Source organism: Coenobita brevimanus, chromosome 62, assembly GCF_032717465.1.
Source record: "Coenobita brevimanus isolate Jiangsu-jjx chromosome 62, ASM3271746v2, whole genome shotgun sequence".
Lineage (NCBI taxonomy): Eukaryota > Metazoa > Arthropoda > Malacostraca > Decapoda > Coenobitidae > Coenobita > Coenobita brevimanus.
Window position 1 is genome coordinate 13,099,869 of NC_137015.1, and position 9,635 is coordinate 13,109,503.

Genomic DNA, 9,635 nt, shown 5'->3' on the forward strand with positions numbered 1-9,635 from the left:
AGTCTTTATTTTTTTTTTTACTTTATCTTTCATTATTCGGCGTATTCTGATGCATTATTTTCCCAGCGATTTACTGTTTGGGAATAGCCTGATGGAAGTGAATATATATTTTTTGACACGCAGCTAGATATCAAAAACGTACCTTTGCAACCATTTATTTTTTATCATTTACTATTTATTTCGTATGCTGGTAAATATTCTGCATACATAACTAGCCACATCTGGGTTAGGACAACTCTAGTCATCTACTCCGGCTAACACCAGACGATTTTATTTAGGCTGTGTCACGGGAGAATGAGAGCCGATTATGTCACTACTAACCCTCCCATGGGTGGCACAACTCTAGCATCATCTTCCAGGTCGCGCCAGACGATTTTATTCAGCTAAGAGGGAGTCATAAGAGCTTGAGCAACCTACAGCAACATACTCGTACTCTTGGCCTTTTTCTTACACTCTCATTTTAGACTTTACATTTTTTGTTCTCTTCCTCCATTTAGACTTCCTCTCTCTTTTTTTTCTCCCTCTCTTACACCCACCCTGTCACTCACTCACCAACTCCTCCCTTGTGCTCTCTCTCTCTCTCTCTCTCTCTCAATTATCTAAACTAATCTCCCCCTCTTCAGTATCATTGCCACATCCTCCTCCCTCCTCTGCTCTCCTCCTCCCCCTTCCTCCCTTCACCCTCTATTAATCTTCCTCCACCCCTCCCCTCCCTCCACACTTTTTTTTTTTTCACCCTCTCTTCCCCTCCCTTCCTCCCACACACTCCTCCTCTTCTGGCCACCCATCTCCCCCTTTATAACTTCCCCTCACTCTCAACCTCTTCCTTCCCTCTTGTACCTCCACTCTCCTCTGTTCTCTCCCCCTTCCCTCCCCTCTTCTTCTACCACCTCCCCTCTCCCTTCTCTATATCTTCTTCTCCTTCCCCTCCCAGCTCTCGTTTCTCTTCTCTCCTCTCCCTTCCTATCTTTATTCCACTTTCCTTCCCTTTTCACTATCTCTCTATCTCTCCTAACCACTATTTCCTCAACTTTATCTCTCTACCTCTATCTCTCCCAAACTTTACCTTGCCACCTCTATTTCTCCACGTCTTCATCTCCCTCCCGCCCTATCACCCAACTGTCTCCTCACCTCTGTCTCTCCACCTCTTTACCTCTCAACTTCTGTATCTCTCCACTTCTCTGTTTCCCAATTTTTCCACCTCTATCTCTCCACTACTCCACCTTCCAATCTCTATCTCTCATCCATTTCTTCAACTCTCCCTCTCTCCACCTCTATATCACACTCTCCATCTCTGTATTTCCCCATCTCTATCTCTCCAACTCAATCTCTCCGCCTCTTGATCTCCCCAACTTTTACTTTACATTCGGGCTCCTATGACTCACTCTCAGCGGAATTAAATCGTCTGGCTTGGCTGGAATAAAATACTAGAGCTGTCCCTGGCATGAGAGGGTTAATGGTACCGGTATTAACACTCCCAGGCTCCTATGAAAATAAGAATGGAGAGGACTGGACCGCGAGTGGGTTGACTTTCCGCCCCATTAACTGCACACTATCTCCCCGTCTGCTTACCTCCCCTCCCTCTCACCTTAGTCTTTAATTCCTCATTTCATTAACTCTCTCTCTCTCTCTCTCTCTCTCTCACCTGTGTACATTATCCCTGGCCTGATAGCATCTCTCATTTACAGTCTGATTTTTAGACTTCACGCATGCACGCACATGTACACGCACAAGCACACACACGGCACGCATGTGAGCACGGTAATTACAACAAGGGGGTGCTCGTACGTACATACATACATATACACACGTCTAAAACATACACCATCTTGAACACGCACGCACGTCTAATAATGGAGTATCTACATATCAATCCATCTGTCTATCTATTTACAGACATCGATACACAACACACACACACACACACACACACACACACACACAAAACAATATCTACAGTACACAAGTGAAAAATACGTACACATTTTAAAATAAAAAACACACTGCATATAACACACATCTAAAACATACACAACTAAAAACACAAATATCTAAAAACATCCTAGGGTACATAGTCATCACTATACATCACCACCACCATCATCCCAACCCTACATCTCATTAATAAAAAAGGGCGAGAGATCCACACACAGTAAAACACAAAAGTAAGCGCACTACCATGACAGCGCCCAAAGTCTTCCAAACTCTCTGCTTCACTACACACGATTCAAGTTCACACAGACACACACACACACACACACACACACACACACACACACACACACACACACACACACACACACACACACACAACGCTTCATAACGACTGTGGGGTTGTAAAGTATAATTCCGCTGAGAACAAAGTTAACATTCTCAGCTTCCTACGACTTACTCTCAGCTGAATAAAATCGTCTGGTAGTAACGAACAGAATACTAAGGCCCATATTCTCGCTGGTTAAGGAAGCTCCCTGACACCTCTTCCTCAGCGATTTATTTTGCTTATTACTTCTTAGTATCATCTTGTGTGTCACTGAAATCATTCCAATATCACCATCTTCAGCGTAAGTAATATACAAACTAATATTAACCAGTCATATCCAAAAGTAAACCTCTAAGTCTGAGGTGTTAGAAAGCTTCCTTAACCGATAAGAATAAGAGTTGTTCCGATCGTAAGATGGTTAATGGTACTATACTTTCACACAAACTTAGCTCAGATATTCGTCCTTTTGCAGCTGATTTCACGCAACTCAGTGGCCAAAAAAGACAGTACTACGGCTCCACATCCCTTCCACAGGACGTTTTCGTGACTAACACTATAAGCGTTAATCAGTTACAACTCAGCTTTCAATATGGAGAGATGAGTTTTTAGACTAAAACAAACAACAACAAAAACAATACAGTAACAGCACTCTGACCACTGTGCCTCACTCAGATGAATTACTTTAAGTCATCTGGAAGGGACTGCCCTGCAGGGATGGTTGCTAGCCTGCGGTTGACGGGTCAGCTCGGTCAGAAAGTCTAAGGTTGCTCAACAGCAGCAGCTGTGAGATGTTCCGATCATGAGTGTTAAAAGACTCTCATCATGCGCATTTCTATTTCCATGCAAACTACATCCATCCATTTCGACTCTCTGTCAGCTCTTTGATCTCGCGCTTTCACATTCACTAACCAGATCCACCCACTTTCTTCTTGGCCTTCCACGTCCACCATCCACTCACTTGATGTAACATGTTCACTAACCATATCCACCAACATTATTTTTGGCCTTCCACAACCACCATCCACTCACTCGATGCAGTGCTACGTATAGACACTTCTATAGCGATCAAGCTAAACAGATTTTTGTACATCCCTAAGTATTATGTTTGAGCAGTTAATCCCATCAATACGCTGAGGTTTTTAGCATTATGCTGTTGCCATCTCCAGGCGATTTTATTCAGCTTAGGAGAGCCAGTTAAGCTTTCCAATCCGTTGACGCATTTTTCACTTTAAGATAACGCCAAGTGATTTTATTTAGCTTAGGGAATGCCTCAAGCTTTATGGGGTTGGTGGCTGCAATATCTAAGCCCTCCAGTCCAAACAGTCTCCCGTGGGCTGCACATAATCATCTGGAGGCAGCATAAATGAAAAATACGTCACTAGGGTGAAGTGGTGAACCCCCTGGGTTCATTGACGTAGTTTTCAGAAAGGTCCTACAGTATACCACTGAAGGTGTTGGCAAAGAATTTATGTTGCCTCCCAGGTTTGAAAAATATTTTCTAAAGACAAATTGATATTTATCTGGAGGTATAGTCAAGGAAAAAACAAAAAGAAAAGCATCGCGCTGAAGGGGTACGATGATATCCGAATTGATCACTACAGCTTGTGATGCCTCGAGAAGATTGATCTATTATCATGTAAATATGCAGATAATGACAATACCACCTGGAAAATGCCACAAACAAGCAATATACGATGCACCACAGTTAGGAAGACAGGTTTATCGACGTGGGGGATAAGAGGCCGACATTTTCTGTTATCGTCGGTGGTGTCAAAATGTTTCGCGCCAATTATGCACCAATACTTATTTCATCCACTGTACCGAAAAAAAAAAAAAAAAAAATCGGAGTGAAAACGATAATAATAAAGTTTTTAAAAATGTGATCAGAGTGAAGTGGTTAAAATTATGAATACAATATCGAACTGTTCCAAAAAAAAAAAAAAAAAAATCATCGGGTTGAAGGGGTTAACAATAGATCTTATCCTTGGGGTTAAAGAATGAAGAATACTGAGGTTATATTCCGTGTGTGGTGAGAAGGTTAACAGGGAGAGGGTTGGGTGGGCCAGGAATGCTATTATCTTCTAAAGTATCCTCAAAATGGTACTAATCCTAAGACACACACACACACACACACACACACACACACACACACACATACACACACACACACAAGCACGCACACACACACACACGCAAGCACGCACGCACACACGCACGCACACACACACACACACACACACACATTACACAGCATATGATTACACAATTTCCACACCTAAATATACACACACGCACAACGAAGCACACAAAAGGTCATAACACACCGGAAGAGAGACAGACACACAAAAATCCAGCACACACACAAAAGCACACACGCACGCACGGATGCACGCAAGCACTCACGCACGCACGAGCGCTCGCACACACACACACAAATTAATACACTACACAAACCCTGACATATACTGCACATACAGTATCCAAACAAGCAGGCAATCAAACACAAAAACTTAAAGACAGACAGACATGGAGAGAGAGACTCAGACACACAAAGCCCAGTACGAAAAATTACACACACACACACACACACACACACACACACACACACACACAGGCAGGAAAATGTTATGAGGCAAGAAGTCATTATAAAAGGGGGTCCATTTTTAAGGCGTCACACCCCTCTGGCGTGAGTGACGGAGATGGCGTGTCTATCCGTCACACCCACACCACTCCAGTCACATCCACACCACACTCCTTACACCCACACCACATCATACCAGTCACATCCACACCACATCACACCCGTCACACCCACACCACACCACACCCGTCACACCCACACCACACCACACCCGTCACACCCACACCACAACACACCAGTCACATCCACACTACACTCCTTACACCAACACCACATCATACCAGTCACATCCACACCACATAACACCAGTCACACCCACACCACATCACACCCGTCACACCCACACCACACCACACCCGTCATACCCACACCACACCACACCCGTCACACCCACACCACACCACACCAGTCACATCCACACTACACTCCTTACACCCACACCACATCATACCAGTCACATCCACACCACATCACACCCGTCACACCCACACCACACCACACCCGTCACACCCACACCACACCACACCCGTCACACCCACACCACACCACACCCGTCACACTCACACCACACCCGTTACACCCACACCACACCCGTTACATCTACACCCAGGGTATTCACAAAGCATAGAGCCACTAAATTTATCCTGTCAACGCAATGGTGGTCCTACAATGAACGATTTCAGTACCTAAATATTTTCTGTATCAAATAAATAAATATGTAAAATAATTAAAATAAAATAAAAAGCCACGAGGAGATCTAATACAAGTTTTTATAAATATTAACAAAATAAGAGTGTATGTGAGTGAGGTGGAGGGGGGGAGAGGGAAGGGGAGGCCACGGATGAGAGATGGAGGGATGGAGTGGAGAGATGTATGAGAGAGGGAGAGTGTGAGCTGGGAGTAGGCCAGTGAAATGGCGGACAACAGGGCGACATGGAGGCGATTTATTTGTGGCCACCCCTTACGGGATAGAACAAAATAGACAATTATATGGCGACGAAGGCTTTAAAGGGATGTGATGAAATTAAAAGGAATGCAAGACTAGTATAGGCAAATTGCTCTAGTAATTGCCCACCTAAACACTAGAATATCCAACTGGTAATAATCCTTAGTGTAAAAACAGGTAAATCGCAACATTTTTTAACGAACCATTAGGAAACTCTTACACAGTATTCTGAAACATGTGCTGGGTCCCGGATATCGCCTTACTGGGTGTCGGATGTTACTGTTCACTGCCCCGTTATTTATCGTCGTGTGTGTGTGTGTGTGTGTGTGTGTGTGTGTGTGTGTGTGTGTGTGTGTGTGTGTGTGTGTGTGTGTGTGTGTGTGTGTGTGTGTGTGTGTGTGTGTGTGTGTGTGTGTGTGTGTGTGTGTGTGTGTGTGTGTGTGTGTGTGTGTGTGTGTGTGTGTGTGTGTGTGTGTGTGTGTGTGTGTGTGTTTTCAGAATCGTAAGCTGAAGATATCCTGTGCTAAGTACTTAATTTTGTCTTTTTTTAACAACAGTTTCGTCGCTCCTTCTTTTAAAAATCATGGTGCTTTTCTTTTTCCTGCCGGTTTATGCTGTAAAGTGGGGAGCGAGGGAACGCCTTCATTTTTTTCTACTTCCTTATAACATGTACTGATCAGGTTAGTAAAATTAGCTTCACCTAAATATATACCCTCGTCATGGGTCAAAAGGCACTCTCTCTCTCTCTCTCTCTCTCTCTCTCAAATCCTACATCTATTCGAATTCAGATAAAACTCCCATTTCCTTCCCTCTGCTCCCTACTTCCTTCCTTCTCTTCTTTTCTTTCCTCTTCCCTTCCCCATCTTTCTCTCCCTCGTATCGTCACACTTCATTTGCAATTCCTTTCCTCTAAATCTTCAACTTTTTCCTCTCCTCCCTTCCAACTTCCTCTCCTTTCTTCACTTCACACATTTTCTCTTCCCCCTTCGCCTCTTCCTCCCTTTCCTTATCCAGTTCTGTTTTTTTTTTCTTCCCTTTATATTCCATACCCACTTTTTTTTTTCCACATCTCTCTTTAATTTACTATAATCATCTTCCTCCTCTCTCTATCTCATCTTTCCTAATATTTTTCTCTCCCTTCACCTTCCTTCTTTCCTTCCCTCCATTTTCTTCCTTAATCCAGTTGTTATCTTTTCTCTCCCGTCCCTCCACCCTTCCTCACTTCCCTCCCTCCCTCTTCGTTCCCTCACCCTTGTTCCTGTTTTATCTCCTTCCCTCCCCCACATCTTCTTTTTCTCCTTTCACCTCGTCTTTCCTTCCTTCCATCTTCTCTTCCTTCACTTCACTCCCTCCTCCCCTTCCTTTCCCCCCTCTCGTTCTTACCCATCCCTCTCTTCCTTTAATTCACTACTTCCTCTCCTTATTAATCTCTCTTCCCCTCCCCTTTCCTTTCTTCCCTTCTCACGTCATTTTCATCCTTAGCTCACTTCCACCTCCCTTGTATTCTTCCCTCTCCCATCCCCACCCCTCTTTCTTCTCTATTCCTTTCATTCCTCTCTCATATCCTTTCCTCCTTCCTCTTTCATTCCTCCCACTCTCATTTCCCTCCAACTCCTATCCCCATTCATCCTCCTCATCTCCCTTCTTCCTCCTCCTCTTTCATCCTTCCCACTCTCATTTTCCTTCCTTTCCTCCCACTTTCATTTCCATCCCCTTTCCTTTCCCTTGCCCTCTCTCCTTTCTTCCACTCATTTCTCATCCCCTCCCTCCTTTCCCCACTGTCATTTCCTCATTCCTCCCACTCTCCTTTCCCTCCCCCTGTCTCCCTTCCTCCCTCTCTCATTTCCTTCCACCCTGTCCACCCTCCCCCAACCCCTCGTATCGCTGCCTTCCTCGCCAAAATGCTAACGACTTGAGAAGCAGCCCTTGAATACAAATGCTCCAGTCGTCTGCAGTTGAGATGCGGGGCAGGGGAGGGGGGAGAGAGGATGACACGGGGGGTAAAATGGACGGGTGAGGGTGCTAGGGGAGGTAAAATGGGGGTAAGGGACTGGGGGATTAATAGTAGGGGAAAGGGATGGGGAGTTGCATTGGGAGTGAGAGGGACGGGGGAGCTAAAATGGGAGTGAGAGGGATGAGGGAGTTAAAATGAGGGTGCTAAAACGGGGGTGAGGGTGCTGGGGTGTTAAAATGGGAGGTGCGAGCGATGGGGTGTTACTGTGGGAGGAAAGTGTTGTGGGAGAGTTAAAATGGGGTGTGAGTGATTGCAAGTTAAAATGGGAGGGGTGTCATGAGGGAGTTTAAATGGGGGTAAGGGATGGGGAGGGGTGAAAGGGAGGGATGAGGGGGTGAGGGTTAAAATGCGCGAGTGAGGGATGGGGAGTTAAAATGGAGGGATGAGGGGAATGGTGAATTTAAAATGAGAGGGATGGCAAGTTAAAATATGGATAGGATTGAGAGAAGTGTTAAAAGTTAGTGGGAGTTGGAAGAGTAAAGTGGTAACTGTGATTCGTGATGATGATGATGGTGGTGATTATGATGATGATGATGATGATGTCACCTACCAGGCCACTCCTCCCTCCGTTAACCCTTCCCCATGCATTCCAAGGACGTAAGGGAAGGAGGTCTGTGGTGTGGGTGATGGACGTGTGTGTAACTGGAAATGGTGTAGTGGCCATGTCTGTGTGCGTAAAGGCTGTATAATATCTGTATGAACTAACAGGCTGCGAAAATAATACAAGCATAAGGGAGGACATACTACCAGCGCCCACAACAAGAGTCGATTCCAAGGTTTATTAGTCAGCACGATGCTGAAGAGGGTCGCCTTCATGTGGTGGTACTGATACAAGGGAGCGGCTCAACTACCTGGTTATACATACATCCTTCAGCAACTTCCCTGTCTCCTAAAATGAGGATGATGACGGCAGGAGGGGGGGGGGTAACCTCAGCCTGCTGTCCACTGGGTTTATTATTATTATTATTTTTTTTTTAAGGAACCAGGGTCTACAAACACAACAGCAACTACTACCACCATCACTACTATTGCAACTACCACCACCACTACTGTTCCTACTACTACTACTACGACATTATATTACATGACAACTACGAGTATTCCCAACGTATTAGGCTTTACTAGAGGAGATAGAAATTACTTTGGATTCCCTGGTAACCGTTCTAACCATACTTTTATTCATGGCTCGTGAGCTGGCCAACATTACCTTCAAAGGTGACAGTGAAGGCAGCAACAGAGCAGTGAAGGTTTTGCTGGTTAGCGTCTTTATATAAAAAAAAAAAAAAAAAACTAAAGTAGGTGGGGCTTTAATTCACTGTGCACTGGATTTTATTTATTTGTTTATTTATGTATTATCTTTCTCAGTCGTCCCATCTTCTGACCACGTTATTTTTTACTTTTCTGAACTGGAGGGGACAGCCTTCTCAAACCCCTTTATAACGAGGGGTCTGAATAAAATCGTCTGGTGGCAGCGGGAATGAACTAAACAGGACGTCACCCGGATGGAAGAGGGTTCAATGTCCGGCCACGGCTTGGGTTTCGAACGCTCGACTCAGGGCAGGTGCAGACCCCGAGGACAACACGCTATCGTTGCAGTCACCGTGGCTCCAGACGCAGAGCAGGAGGGAAGTTAAAATGTACGGGTTAAAATGAAGTTAAAATGAGGAAGTTATGACGATGCTAAACTAAAGATGTTAAAATGAAGCTAAACAAAGGAAGCAAAAGTAAGGAAATATAAAATGAGGAAAATACGTTTAAATTATGGATGCTGAGA